Genomic DNA, 15,800 nt, shown 5'->3' with positions numbered 1-15,800 from the left:
AAGCCGTCAAGACACGCCAAATGAAGTTTACTGTACACTGCAGGCTAAAGGTGCCTACAACATCGCCACTTAAAACTATCAAGGCCGTCCAAATGGCGGGGTCCTCGGCTCTCAACTCAAATGCTACCACAACTTTCCGTCTTGAATATTCAGATAGTAACACGTTTTTCTTTAACTGTCATTCCCTCCCACACACAGCTCAGCTGCCACTTGACACGAAAATGATCACAAGCAACATTGTCAGCAAACCCTCAACAAGAACGATGTTTAAAAAAATAAAAAAAAGTTTAATGCTTTTCCTCACCTTGTCAGTGCTTGCATGATTGTTGAAGTGTATCCTTTCTACTCCAGACATGTTTTTCTGACCGCGGTGAGGTTTTATTATTGATCCAGATCCAGCAGCGTCTTCTTCAAAGTCAGCTTTGCCCAGAGTCGTCAGAAGAAGGAAACTCGGCTATCCCAGGCTGGGGTGCTCCTGAGAGAAAAGCATTTTGGAGACTCAAGATGTGGTTTTAATCCACATCAAACAACTCCAACAAACATCCTTAGTGTTATTTAAAGCAAAAAAATAGTAAAGGTATAAAAAATTCATTTGTACTCAGTAGTTAAATATCAAACTATTATTTTATTCAACCATGTCAGAACACTTTATCACCCAAACATGCAGATTTTTTTTTTTTACAAACGATCAAATACTAGTGAATGAAAGCAGTAAGCAATCATAATAATACTTCAATTGCTATAGGCGTGGGAGTCAAGTGCTCTGAAGTGCAAAATAGTGAACTCCACCAAACCTAAACTGTAAGAAAATTCTCATCTTACACAGAGGCACAATCTGTTTCTTTATCAACAAAATAACTATAAAAAGCAACCAAATCTGTTGGCTATAGTATACACAAAGTGGATAGTTTTTTTAAAAAAAAAGTTTACAGATTTCACTGTTGTTATATAAAAGTTGCTTATTGCTGCTTTATGAAAATAAGACAATATTTTCAGGAAAAGACAATGTGCTGCATGTTTTCATGCTTCTGAGAACCAAAAACCTTTCAATCCCCTGACTGGTGTCAGGAATGCTTGGCCAGAGCATTTCAGACAATCCAATTGTCATGGTGTTTTTAGGAAAGTCTTGATGCTTTTCAAAGTAAAGCGGCACCTCTCAGATTCTATTGTTTTGTGAAGACTGAGAAAATGCACTGTTGGTTAGAGTCCATAAAACACTGCAGAGGCAATGCTTTGCTGCTGCAGAATTCATTGTTCTTGGTACAATGGTATGGTACAATTCTGTTCTGAGCTCTGCCTTTTTCAACATGGAGCATGGGCTACTCTTTTTCAAGTGCTGCATCAGGCAACCTTATACAGTGTAGTTGAAAGAATTCTCCATGCAACAGAGTGTTACACTAACAAGGTGCTGGCTTGCACCAGGATAGTATCACATACCTGTAAAAGATACATCATTCATCAGCTAACATTTGAAATAAAACAATCTGATGAACACAGGCATAAATCCAAGTCAAGTATATGACTACTAAAACTTAACAAGACAACATAATTATTCCTACTTGCCCTTTACAGTATGTGCAAAGGTTGTCAGTCATCCAGGTCATTGTATACAAGATTAATCCACAAGATCCAGTACCTGGTTACATTTTCAAGTCCAGTTTCCTTTCAGAATAAATTATCTCCCTATCGGATTCCCCAACAAATATAGGGGCATCTCAATAAATTCACCATATCGTTTCAGGTACTTTTAAGGTGGCCTCGTACATTGAATTTATTGTCTGTATTTGTGAATGACCACAAGTCATCATGATGCTTGTGACCTCAAAGTCATCAACCTGGATGAAAAAAGTAGAAAATGCAAAGATAAATTGCTGAAACACTGAAATATACATCACAGCTTACATTTGAAGCCAGCTTCTGTTCTCCTGGTTCCAGCATCCTCAGCCGTTATATAGGCTGGTACTGCTATTGAGGTGCACTCTCCCCAACAGTGAGAAAAGGAAGGGCCTGAAACAAAAAACAAAAAAATGTATTAATTCTTTTGAAAATCGGAACTGGGATGATGACGAGAAATGCTCCCCAGCCCGCAAGGCCCACGAGGAAGCCATACCTGAAGCCGGAAAGATGTACTTTCAATTTCAGTCTATATCTCCTTTCGAGATTGGGCTAGAACAGCCACAGGTGGCGTCAAATAACAAAAAAGTATATTAAGGCTCTACATGTAGCCTTTGTCTGCTCCTTCATAGACAGTGTATTGTTCCGTGCAGTTTTGAAAGATCATCGACAACCCTCAATGTCTGCTATGGTGGCCTTACGAAGCTAGATGGAATAAACAGTAGAATAAAGGGCATGATTTATCTCACAGTTCACTAGATTGAGGAAAAAAAGAATAATGACTCTACAATTAAGCACATCCAAATAACATGTAAACTTCAATATTATGAAAGTTGGCGTGGTTTTATTTGGCACAGTACTGCATCTTTACCAAAGAGGGGCATATGTTGTTTTTTGACTTCTCTCGTTGAGATAATTGCATTTTTACCACTAGTTGTAGGTTAAGGTTGCTATGTCCTTCCCCATGCTATAAAAATGTTTTGCTTCTTCAGAATTACTAAAAGAGATGAATAAGAAGGGAAAACTGTCTTATATGTCTTCAAGGCACTTATTGAAACAGCAAAGCACGTTGTGATCTTCTCTCGCTGCTTTAAGCGTCTTTTGTCAAATGTAGAATTAGAACAGGCTATATGACACAAAAACGCTATTAATCACATCCACTTGACATTTAAACTTCATTATTATAACAGTCGGCGTGATTTCATTTGGCACATTACTGCATCTTTACCAAAGAGGGACATATGCTATTTTTCAACTCCTCTAGACGAGAGAAGTGCATTTTTACCACTCGTTGTAAGGTAATGTGCTATGTCCTCACCCATGCAATAAAAATGTTCTGCTTCTTCAGAATTACTAAAAGAGATGAATTAGAAGAAATCACTGTCTTATATGTCTTCAAGACACTTATTGAAACAGTAAAGCACGTTTTGACCTTCTCTCGCTGCTTTAATCGTCTTTTGACAGGTACAGAATAGTACACGCTATTAAACGTGAATCCACTATTAAACACAACCAAATAACATTTGAACTTCATTATGATGAACGTTGGCGTGGTTTCACTTGGCACATTACTGCATCTTTACCAAAGATGCTGTTTTTCAACTCCTCTCGATGAGAGAAGTGCATTTTTACCACTTGTTGTAGGGTAATGTGCTATGTCTTCAACCCATGCTATAAAAATGTTTTGCTTCTTTAGAATTACTAAAAGAGATGAATTAGAAGGGAAAACTGTCTTATATGTCTTAAAGGCACTTATTGAAACAGTAAAGCACGCTTTGGTCTTCTCTCGCTGCTTTAAGCGTCTTTGGACAAGTATATTCATGTCTATTTGACATGAACCCTAAACACAACCAAATAACATTTAAACTACATTATTATGAAAGTTGGAATGGTTTTATTTGGCACATTACTGCATCTTTACCAAAGATGCTGTTTTTCAACACGTCTCGATGAGAGAAGTGCATTTTTACCACTTGTTGTAGGGTAATGTGCTATGTCTTCACCCATGCTATAAAAATGTTTAGCTTATTCAGAACTACTAAAAGAGATGATTTCGAAGAGAAAACTGTCTTATATGTCTTCAAGGCACTTATTGAAACAGCAAAGCACATTTTGATCTTCTCTCGCTGCTTTAAGCGTCTTTTGACAAGTATGGAATAGTACACGCAATATGACATGAATCCACTATTAAACACAACCAAATAACATTTAAACTTCATTATAATGAAAGTTGGCGTGGTTTCGTGTGGCACATTACTGCATCTTTACCAAAGAGGGGCATATGTTGATTTTCGACTTCTCTCGTTGAGATAATTGTATTTTTACCACTTGTTGTAGGTTAAGGTTGCTATGTCCTGCCCCATGCTATAAAAATGTTTTGCTTCTTTAGAATTACTAAAAGAGATGAATTAGAAGGGAAAACTGTCTTATATGTCTTCAAGGCACTTATTGAAACAGCAAAGCACGCTTTGGTCTTCTCTCGCTGCTTTAAGCGTCTTTGGACAAGTATATTCATGTCTATTTGACATGAATCCTAAACACAACCAAATAACATTTAAACTTCATTATTATGAAAGTTGGAATGGTTTTATTTGGCACATTACTGCATCTTTACCAAAGAGGGACATATGCTGTTTTTCAACTCCTCTAGACGAGAGAAGTGCATTTTGAACATTTGTTGTAGGTTAAGGTTGCTATGTCTTACCCCATGCTATAAAAATGCTTTGCTTCTTAAGAATTACTAAAAGAGATGATTAAGAAGAGAAAACTGTCTTATATGTCTTAAAGTATGTATATATGTATTTCTTACAATTTGCCGGTAACTATCCCCGTGAGAGTTACATATAGACACAGAATCCTACAGCATATGTTGGCTGCAGACCCATGTAGCAACACACTGAAAATGCGTAGGAAGAGAAGCAAAAAGGTTCCCTTTAGGTGCTTGCAATAATTAATTTCACCAGTAGGTGTCAGTAGCAGCTTTGGTATATTATCAACTGGCGCTGAACTCCCAGTTAAGCAGGGAGTCCAGCAGGAAAGCACAAGACCATCGGGTTAGCAGCAAAACAAGCTGATTTTTTATTATTATTTTCATGTTTTTAATTTTTTCACCCTATACCTGTTTCATCCAAGGGAACTAAAAAGAAAGCATCATTACATCATTACATCAGCGGTAATGATCCTTCCGCAGGTTCACCTACGGAAGGATCTTATTTGTATTTTTTCATTCTTTCAGGTGTTTCACTCACAATTGTCGATTTCTGAATTCAGTTTTTGACCCCCATTTTTCACGACAGGGCCGGGGTGGTTCTCAAATTCAGATTTCAGGTCGATTTTTGGTCGATTGCTGACTTCAGTTTTTGACCCCCATTTTTCACGACAGGGCCGGGGGTGGTTCTTGATGTCACATTTTATGGTCGATTTCTGACTTCAGTTTTTGACCCCGATTTTTTACGACAGGGCCGGGGGGTGGTTCTCAAATTCAGATTTCAGGTGGAATTTTATTCGGTTTCAGACATCAGTTTTTGACCCCGATTTTTCACGACAGGGCAGGGGTGGATCTCAAATTCAAATTTCAGGTGGAATTCTATTCGATTTCAGGTTTCAGTTTTAGACCCCGATTTTTCACGACAGGGCCGGGGTGGTTCTCAAATTCAGATTTTAGGTGGAATGTTGGTCGGTGGTTCTCAAATTCAGATTTCACGTGGAATGTTTGGTCGATTTCCGACTTCAGTTTTTGAATCCCATTTTTCACGACAGGGTTGGGGGGTGGTTCTCAATGTCACATTTTGAGGTCGATTTCTGACTTCAGTTATTGACCCCCATTTTTCACGACAGGGCCGGGGTGGTTCTTCATGTCACATTTTGAGGTCGATTTCTGACTTCAGTTATTGACCCCCATTTTTCACGCCAGGGCCGCTGGCCTTTTCTCGCTGCTTTAAGCGTCTTTTGTCAAATATAGAATTAGAACAGGCTATATGACATGAATCCACTATTAAACACAACCAAATAACATTTAAACTTCATTATAATGAAAGTTGGCGTGGTTTCATTTGGTCTATTTCTTGTCAATCTGTTCTACTTGTTTAGCTATATTGCTAATAACAAACATTATTCACAAGAATTGATAATAATTTCTATCACCCTTTGACAACACAATATGTCCTTTCTCACAGTACAGTAAAAGGCTTTATCTTTTATATTCACTACAATCTGACAGCTGTTCACTCTCCAAGGTGCTGATGCTGCTGCCAGGGACAGTGTGTCCGGTGACTTGGAGAGCGCAGCAGCCACAGTCGGGACAAATACACGCTTTCCATGAAGAGTCATTTTGAAGCTATCCATCCAAACCAAACTGTTGCTTGAAGTTGTGAATCTGAAGGCTCACAACTTCAAGCTACTGTTTAAAGAATACATTAATCAGTGCACTCATGTCATTACAATCCCGGAGGGAGTTGTGCTTAAAGTACGTAGTTCAAACTCAGCCATTCAAACGCACGTACGTGTAGGCTAGGACTTTTGTGAATCACATGAGTCGTGTTTGTGTGTGTGTGTGTGTGTTGCAATATTTCAATATGTCATAGGATTATGACTACCAGAGATAAAACGGTATATTGACAAACTCAATATTAAGGCTGCACGAAAAGAGAAATTTACATTGCAATTTATTCTTTTTCTGCGATATATAGATACAGATGCTGCAAGTATTTTTTCTGTCTTGTCTTTGTTCAGTATTTCTTACAATTTGCCGGTAACTATCCCCGTGAGAGTTACATATAGACACAGAATCCTACAGCATATGTACTACATTTCGGTTAGTTTTTAAACACCTGCTGATGTGTGATTACAGTCTTAATTGTATTTTATTATTTGTTCATTTTTTATAGCATTTCAGTAAAGACTGAGCAGACTGCAGATGGGTAATCACAGTTTTAATAATTTATTTTATATGTTACATTTCAGTCAAAATTGAGCAGGTGATCACAGGTTTAGTTTGACTTTTTCTTTATATACGAAATATGAATGACTGAGCAGACTGACATGAAAGGACATAGAATTATAAGTAGACGTCTAAGTAAAAAACTCAAAAGTTTATCAAATCAAAAACACAGACAACCCGACAACCCTGAGCTCAGCCTCCAGTACTGGGGAACACTATGAACATACAGCATCATACATACATACATCTATATCCTCAACACCCTCATTAAAAAACACAGCCACAAAAACAAGAACAAAATCTTCTCCTGTTTTGTAGGCTTCAAAAAAAGCATTTGATTCGATTTGGCATTATGTTCTGTTCTTAAAATTAATTGAAATGCTGTAGGAGTTCCTTGACATCATTAAAGCATGCTGTAAAAATTGCCAAGATGGAAAACTAAGTTCTTTACCAAAGTAAAGGGCTGCAGTCTCAGCCCCACCCTCTTAGACATTTATACTGATGAATTGGCTCAATCATTGGAACAGTCTGATATCCCTGGTCTCACCCTGTCTGACACATATCAAATGCCTACTGTTTACAGATGATCTGATATTGCTGGCTCCATCTAAGGGGGCATTTCAACAGCAACTGGATCACCTGCAAACCTTCGGTCAGACCTAGGCCCTGATAGTTAATTTAGACAAAAGAAGATAATGATATTCCTGAAACGACCAAGGGGTCAGGGAAACCAGTCAGTTTTTATTGGGCTCCACTTGACATAGACTCATTTCCATTTTTCATTATAATAAAAAAAGAGCTTTCAAATTTTATAAACACCCCAAAACAAGTGACCCCAACTCGTACCATCACAAAGCACTGCAATGCCAAGAGGAGAACATGGAGAACACGGTCAGCCAGCTAATCCTGAGGCTCAGCTCCTCTAACAGGCCTCAGGACAGCCCTCACACAATCCAGACCAACCAGATGATAGATAAAGAAAAACAACATGACAACAACAATTGGACATGTAGCACAAACACTCAGAGCAAATTGCTGTGTTATTCGGCTCTAAACAGACAGTACACAGTGGTGATGAGACTATAACCAGGTACAGACTCAGCGAACACAGCCTGGCCATCGAGACAGGTAGACACAGAGGCATCAGGCTCCAGAGAGGACAGACTGTGTCAGCTCTGTCCACACAGACAGTTGGAGACAGAGACACACTTTCTGCTACACTGCAGCAAATATGAACATATCTCGGGGAAATCAAATACAGCAGCCAAGCTGCAGCAAGATATGTTCAACATTTTCTACTGTTATCAACTCTTGGTTTATTGATTCTTTTTTTTTAAACACACTTTTAATTTTACACACACACACACACACACACACACACACACACAAAATGAAATTGAGAGAGAGATAGAGAGCGAGAGAGAGAGAGCATGCATTGCAGTCCCTGTGAACAGTGAAAAACAGATTGGCAGCTGTGTCATAAGCACAGGTCCTAACGCAGGTTGACGAGGCATCGCTTCATCCAATTATATTGTTATCAGAATTATGGATGGGGACAATTCATCAGTAACTTAATACTGATATTTTCCGGACATATATACGAACATTTTCCCGCGCGCCTATGACGTTTTGTTTCAGCTCAGTTGAGAGGATTCAAAGGTCCGGAGCCATGCAAGTTAGGCGGTGAGGAGTACGCAGAATTCGGAGCAGACCAGCTGTTTTGCCTGAACAAGACGAGAGGTAGGGGTGCAGGGAGAAGCCTTGGAGGCGGTCTGGAGGTTTCATCCCCATTAACAACTTAGAAACGGTAGCCTATTTGCACCTCTGCTACTTTTTTGGCCATTGGCATTTTTCCTAAACTTTTGATTATGTGGGCAAAATCCACATTTTGGCCGTCTTAGTATGGTAATTATGATCTCATCTCACCGAGTTACGTATCTTTTGACTAATAAGCTGTCATCTCTACCATATACACAGAGGTGAAAGTAACGAATTACAAGTACTCACATTACTGTAATTGAGTTGCTTTGTCGTGTACTTGTACTTTTTAGAGTATTCTTTAAAGTCAGTGATTTAACTTTTACTTAAGTAGCCTTTTTAATGAGGCAAAGTAATTTGCTACAGATATACATCCATCCGTTAGCTACTGAGGAAATTATTCATCTACGGATATTGCGAGCTAGAAATAAAAACTGACTTGGACCAGACATCAATCAAATGCATATCACATCACATCACATCAAAAACAGGCTAATCAGATCAAAATGCCATGCATCGCGTCAAAAAAAGCGGTGCTGGTTGAAGCCCAGAAGGAGAGCAGGTCTGCAAACTACGAGCCCGACGCATAACGTGAGTGAACTGTGAATGGGACAGAAGAGAGCTCGGACGATTTTGTTTCTTAGAAATGTAGGGAATTCTATATTAGAAATGGGGAAAATGGGAATACATAAAACGCTTGTTTTTTCTGAATGATGTTTTTTTTCTTCTTTTAAAAACAGCATGCTCCTTTCACTGAGTTAATGTTATTTTAAATGGCTTCGCCGTTCAGTGACGTTTGATAAAGAAAAAAAAAAAAACCCCCAACTATTTTTATTTACGTCGTGGTTTTCTTTCTGTGTTTCTTTGAGAATTTTCTGTGACGCAGAGCATGTTGATTTTTTTCTCAGTGGTTCCAACAGTGGGAGGCGGGACCCCCAGGGGGTCGCAGACACCGGGGGAGGTCGCATATGCATACCAAAAACAAATACAAATTTAAAATGATTAAAAAATATATTTTATCCATTATTGTCAAGATATATTCAAAAATAGTAGTTACATTTGAAATAAAACCAAGCGCAAAAAAAGTGTCCCTGAGATAATTGCGACAGATTAAACAGCATCGTTTCAGCAGGTCAATTTACAGCAGCACAGGAAACACAGCGACATGTGAACGTAGGTGGAGACCACCGTGGTAATATCCATCATCAGTCGGAGCAGCTCTTTTAGGTGTCGAAAATATCAAGATGAATGCAATATGTATCTGCATGTGTCATCGTCAACAAACTCCAACACCCCCAATGTGGTGCATGCGCTGGGGTACTTGCACTTGATAGTTAATTGCACAGGCACAAAAGCACACAATCGAGGAAACATTAATCAAACCCGCTGCGGTAGCAATAAGTCAGTTAATGTAAGTACAGTTTTGACGGAATTCTTAATGCTGTTTTGCACCCTGCTCGAGGGGACGTGCACAGGTGAGGACATGTTCACTAAACTTGACAATAAACTTTGGGACGATTGCACTGATGTGTATACAGACAGTGCTGGAGCAATGCTGGGGGAGAAAGGACTGAAGCAAGAGTCTTACAAGTGGCACCTCACGTACATTTCAGACACTGTATTATTCACAGACTGCGCAAATTGAAATGGGCAGGATTCATATGGTTTCTATAAGATGGAAGACTTCATGGAGGAAAATGCACTTGAGTGTTAACACAGTGAACAAGTCTATATCATTACGCTACTTCCAGTTCCTCCTGGAACACTTTACCAAGTATTTTCCAGAGGAAACCGCTCCAGAACGATACGAATGAATAAGATCACCATTCACTGTTACGTGGGAAAATCATCTGACATCAGACCTGGAGAACGCATCAGTTGAACTGTCAAGTGGCCGAACGTTACAGACAGCGTTTAATACCAAGACGCTGCTGAGACGCTGAGTTCTGGATTTCCGTCGAAAGGGAATACACGCAGCTATCCAAGGTCGCTATGGATGTCCTGATGCCCTTTGGCTCTAACTTCTTATGTGGAAAGACTTTCTGAGCACTGACTTACATAAAAATAATAATAAAACAGTTAAAACAGTGGATGATGATCTCCGAGTGGCCGTCTCCAAAATTAAACCCACAATGGGCTTGCTGTGCTCCATGCATTGTGCCCACCCATCTCATTAGGTGAGTCTAATGTTGAAGTAATGTGTAAAAAAAATTCTAAAATGTAATTTTGCACTTGAAAGCAAAAATGTAGGTGTCTGCTGCTCTTCACGCACACAGACATAATCGTATTAAATATTGTATTCAGTGCTACATGGAAATTACTTGTATTCTGCATCTAGCCTTTCTTAAATTACTATACAATGATATTATGGTTGTTGTGTTCCTCGTGTTGTTCTAGTGCATGGGTTTGGACAGGCCTACTGGAGCGTGTGCACGGCTGTGCGCAACGTTTTGCTTTAACCACCTCCAGGGACAGTGGGGGTCACCAGTTATTTTGGGGGGTCGCGGGCTGAAAAGTTTGGGAACCCCTGTGCTGCATCATTTTTTATTAATTTTATTTAGCCTTTATTTAATCTCATTGAGACACGTGATCAGAGACCTGCTTGAACAGCAGAAAAAACAACAACACAGAGTTACAGACAATAATCAATACTCAACATTAATCAACAAAATGAATACGGAGATACAAAGTAATAGCAAAATCATTAAACTGGTGAATGCAGAAGAGTCAATAAAAGTTACATGGTACATTCCCACAGACGCTCTCTCCATGTTTTATTAAAGTATTTTAAGATTCCCTAGATTTAAGCTGGACACCATTCTTCTGTAGTGTGTTCCAGGTTGATGGGGCAGAGTAGGAAAAGGCCTTTCTACCGAGTTCAGTACGGACTGATGGGGTGGACAAAGTGATGAAACCCTGTGAGCGTTAGCTGTAGCAGCACTGTTTATGTGGATTTGTAGATGAAGCTATACCAGTGCAATGTTGTGCGCATGGATAGTGATGGCCACTATCCATACGCTATAGTATACTGCTAAACTAATTTTAGCATACATTGTCACATTCAGTTATTACGTTTTTACTTCTTACAGAGAGGAGGACAATAGAAGAAAGTCCGGGGAGTGTGGAGCCGACCCTCTAGGAGGCGTGTTGGCCCAGCCGGTCGTTTGCAATGAATGCATTTTCTTTTCGATGTAAAAACATATGACACTATCAAGCCGTCAAGACACGCCAAATGAAGTTTACTGTACACTGCAGGCTAAAGGTGCCTACAACATCGCCACTTAAAACTATCAAGGCCGTCCAAATGGCGGGGTCCTCGGCTCTCAACTCAAATGCTACCACAACTTTCCGTCTTGAATATTCAGATAGTAACACGTTTTTCTTTAACTGTCATTCCCTCCCACACACAGCTCAGCTGCCACTTGACACGAAAATGATCACAAGCAACATTGTCAGCAAACCCTCAACAAGAACGATGTTTAAAAAAATAAAAAAAAGTTTAATGCTTTTCCTCACCTTGTCAGTGCTTGCATGATTGTTGAAGTGTATCCTTTCTACTCCAGACATGTTTTTCTGACCGCGGTGAGGTTTTATTATTGATCCAGATCCAGCAGCGTCTTCTTCAAAGTCAGCTTTGCCCAGAGTCGTCAGAAGAAGGAAACTCGGCTATCCCAGGCTGGGGTGCTCCTGAGAGAAAAGCATTTTGGAGACTCAAGATGTGGTTTTAATCCACATCAAACAACTCCAACAAACATCCTTAGTGTTATTTAAAGCAAAAAAATAGTAAAGGTATAAAAAATTCATTTGTACTCAGTAGTTAAATATCAAACTATTATTTTATTCAACCATGTCAGAACACTTTATCACCCAAACATGCAGATTTTTTTTTTTTTACAAACGATCAAATACTAGTGAATGAAAGCAGTAAGCAATCATAATAATACTTCAATTGCTATAGGCGTGGGAGTCAAGTGCTCTGAAGTGCAAAATAGTGAACTCCACCAAACCTAAACTGTAAGAAAATTCTCATCTTACACAGAGGCACAATCTGTTTCTTTATCAACAAAATAACTATAAAAAGCAACCAAATCTGTTGGCTATAGTATACACAAAGTGGATAGTTTTTTTAAAAAAAAAGTTTACAGATTTCACTGTTGTTATATAAAAGTTGCTTATTGCTGCTTTATGAAAATAAGACAATATTTTCAGGAAAAGACAATGTGCTGCATGTTTTCATGCTTCTGAGAACCAAAAACCTTTCAATCCCCTGACTGGTGTCAGGAATGCTTGGCCAGAGCATTTCAGACAATCCAATTGTCATGGTGTTTTTAGGAAAGTCTTGATGCTTTTCAAAGTAAAGCGGCACCTCTCAGATTCTATTGTTTTGTGAAGACTGAGAAAATGCACTGTTGGTTAGAGTCCATAAAACACTGCAGAGGCAATGCTTTGCTGCTGCAGAATTCATTGTTCTTGGTACAATGGTATGGTACAATTCTGTTCTGAGCTCTGCCTTTTTCAACATGGAGCATGGGCTACTCTTTTTCAAGTGCTGCATCAGGCAACCTTATACAGTGTAGTTGAAAGAATTCTCCATGCAACAGAGTGTTACACTAACAAGGTGCTGGCTTGCACCAGGATAGTATCACATACCTGTAAAAGATACATCATTCATCAGCTAACATTTGAAATAAAACAATCTGATGAACACAGGCATAAATCCAAGTCAAGTATATGACTACTAAAACTTAACAAGACAACATAATTATTCCTACTTGCCCTTTACAGTATGTGCAAAGGTTGTCAGTCATCCAGGTCATTGTATACAAGATTAATCCACAAGATCCAGTACCTGGTTACATTTTCAAGTCCAGTTTCCTTTCAGAATAAATTATCTCCCTATCGGATTCCCCAACAAATATAGGGGCATCTCAATAAATTCACCATATCGTTTCAGGTACTTTTAAGGTGGCCTCGTACATTGAATTTATTGTCTGTATTTGTGAATGACCACAAGTCATCATGATGCTTGTGACCTCAAAGTCATCAACCTGGATGAAAAAAGTAGAAAATGCAAAGATAAATTGCTGAAACACTGAAATATACATCACAGCTTACATTTGAAGCCAGCTTCTGTTCTCCTGGTTCCAGCATCCTCAGCCGTTATATAGGCTGGTACTGCTATTGAGGTGCACTCTCCCCAACAGTGAGAAAAGGAAGGGCCTGAAACAAAAAACAAAAAAATGTATTAATTCTTTTGAAAATCGGAACTGGGATGATGACGAGAAATGCTCCCCAGCCCGCAAGGCCCACGAGGAAGCCATACCTGAAGCCGGAAAGATGTACTTTCAATTTCAGTCTATATCTCCTTTCGAGATTGGGCTAGAACAGCCACAGGTGGCGTCAAATAACAAAAAAGTATATTAAGGCTCTACATGTAGCCTTTGTCTGCTCCTTCATAGACAGTGTATTGTTCCGTGCAGTTTTGAAAGATCATCGACAACCCTCAATGTCTGCTATGGTGGCCTTACGAAGCTAGATGGAATAAACAGTAGAATAAAGGGCATGATTTATCTCACAGTTCACTAGATTGAGGAAAAAAAGAATAATGACTCTACAATTAAGCACATCCAAATAACATGTAAACTTCAATATTATGAAAGTTGGCGTGGTTTTATTTGGCACAGTACTGCATCTTTACCAAAGAGGGGCATATGTTGTTTTTTGACTTCTCTCGTTGAGATAATTGCATTTTTACCACTAGTTGTAGGTTAAGGTTGCTATGTCCTTCCCCATGCTATAAAAATGTTTTGCTTCTTCAGAATTACTAAAAGAGATGAATAAGAAGGGAAAACTGTCTTATATGTCTTCAAGGCACTTATTGAAACAGCAAAGCACGTTTTGACCTTCTCTCGCTGCTTTAAGCGTCTTTTGACAGGTACAGAATAGTACACGCTGCTAAACGTGAATCCACTATTGAACACAACCAAATAACATTTGAACTTCATTATGATGAACGTTGGCGTGCTTTCACTTGGCACATTACTGCATCTTTACCAAAGATGCTGTTTTTCAACTCCTCTCGATGAGAGAAGTGCATTTTTACCACTTGTTGTAGGGTAATGTGCTATGTCCTCACCCATGCTATAAAAATGTTTTGCTTCTTCTGAATTACTAAAAGAGATGAATTAGAAGAAATCACTGTCTTATATGTCTTCAAGACACTTATTGAAACAGCAAAGCACGTTTTGACCTTCTCTCGCTGCTTTAAGCGTCTTTTGACAGGTACAGAATAGTACACGCTATTAAACGTGAATCCACTATTGAACACAACCAAATAACATTTGAACTTCATTATGATGAACGTTGGCGTGGTTTCACTTGGCACATTACTGCATTTACCAAAGATGCTGTTTTTCAACTCCTCTCGATGAGAGAAGTGCATTTTGAACATTTGTTGTAGGGTAATGTGCTATGTCCTCACCAATGCTAGAAAAATGTTTAGCTTATTCAGAATTACTAAAAGAGATGATTTCGAAGAGAAAACTGTCTTATATGTCTTCAAGGCACTTATTGAAACAGCAAAGCACGTTTTGATCTTCTCTCGCTGCTTGAAGCGTCTTTTGACAAGTACGGAATAGTACACGCAATATGACATGAATCCACTATTAAGCACAACCAAATAACATTTAAACTTCATTTTAATGAAAGTTGGCGTGGTTTCATGTGGCACATTACTGCATCTTTACCAAAGAGGGGCATATGTTGTTTTTTGACTTCTCTCGTTGAGAGAAGTGCATTTTTACCACTTGTTGTAGGTTAAGGTTGCTATGTCCTACCCCATGCTATAAAAATGCTTTGCTTCTTAAGAATTACTAAAAGAGATGAATTAGAAGAGAAAACTGTCTTATATGTCTTAAAGGCACTTGTTGAAATAGCAAAGCACGTTTTGATCCTCTCTCGCTGCTTTAAGCTTCTTTTGACAAGTATAGAATAGTACATGCTATTTGACATGAATTTACTATTAAACACATCCAAATAACATTTAAACTTCATTATTATGAAAGTTGGCGTGGTTTCAATTGGCACATTACAGCATCTTTACCAAAGAGGTACAAGTTGTACTGGTCATTTTTCCCTCAATTTTCATTTATTTTCTACCTGTGAAAATGATCTACCCTGGCTGTCAATATGACCTACCCTCCCTTTCAAAATGAGCTACCTTACTTAAAATACATTGAAAGTGGTATTACTCAATTTCCATCAACTTTGTAGCCGTCAATACCGCACAATTCAAACGCACGTACGTGTAGGCTAGGACTTTTGTGAATCACATGAGTCGTGTTTGTGTCTGTGTTGCAATATTTCAATATGTCAAAGGATTATGACTACCACAGATAAAACGGTATATTGACAAACTCAATATTAGGGCTGCACAATATTGAAAGAAGAAAATTACATTGCAATTTATTCTTTTTCTGCGATATATAGA

At 38.7% G+C, this 15,800-nt stretch overlaps 1 long non-coding RNA gene across 1 annotated transcript; it reads right to left on the bottom strand.

The window, feature by feature from the left end:
• Nucleotides 1–311: 311 nt before the first annotated feature.
• Nucleotides 312–13,512, bottom strand: LOC138589229 (uncharacterized). The gene is made up of 4 exons (XR_011307924.1): nucleotides 13,427–13,512; nucleotides 11,828–11,998; nucleotides 1,903–2,007; nucleotides 312–475 (listed from the first exon to the last, which is right to left on the bottom strand). It is a non-coding gene; the product is annotated as an uncharacterized lncRNA (long non-coding RNA).
• Between the last annotated feature and the right edge of the window lie 2,288 nt (nucleotides 13,513–15,800).

The sequence above is a fragment of the Semicossyphus pulcher genome, unplaced genomic scaffold (genome assembly GCF_022749685.1).
Source record: "Semicossyphus pulcher isolate SPU_LCO1_2020_fin unplaced genomic scaffold, fSemPul1.0.p SCAF_13, whole genome shotgun sequence".
Lineage (NCBI taxonomy): Eukaryota > Metazoa > Chordata > Actinopteri > Labriformes > Labridae > Semicossyphus > Semicossyphus pulcher.
This window is presented reverse-complemented; position numbering and strand designations above follow the sequence as displayed.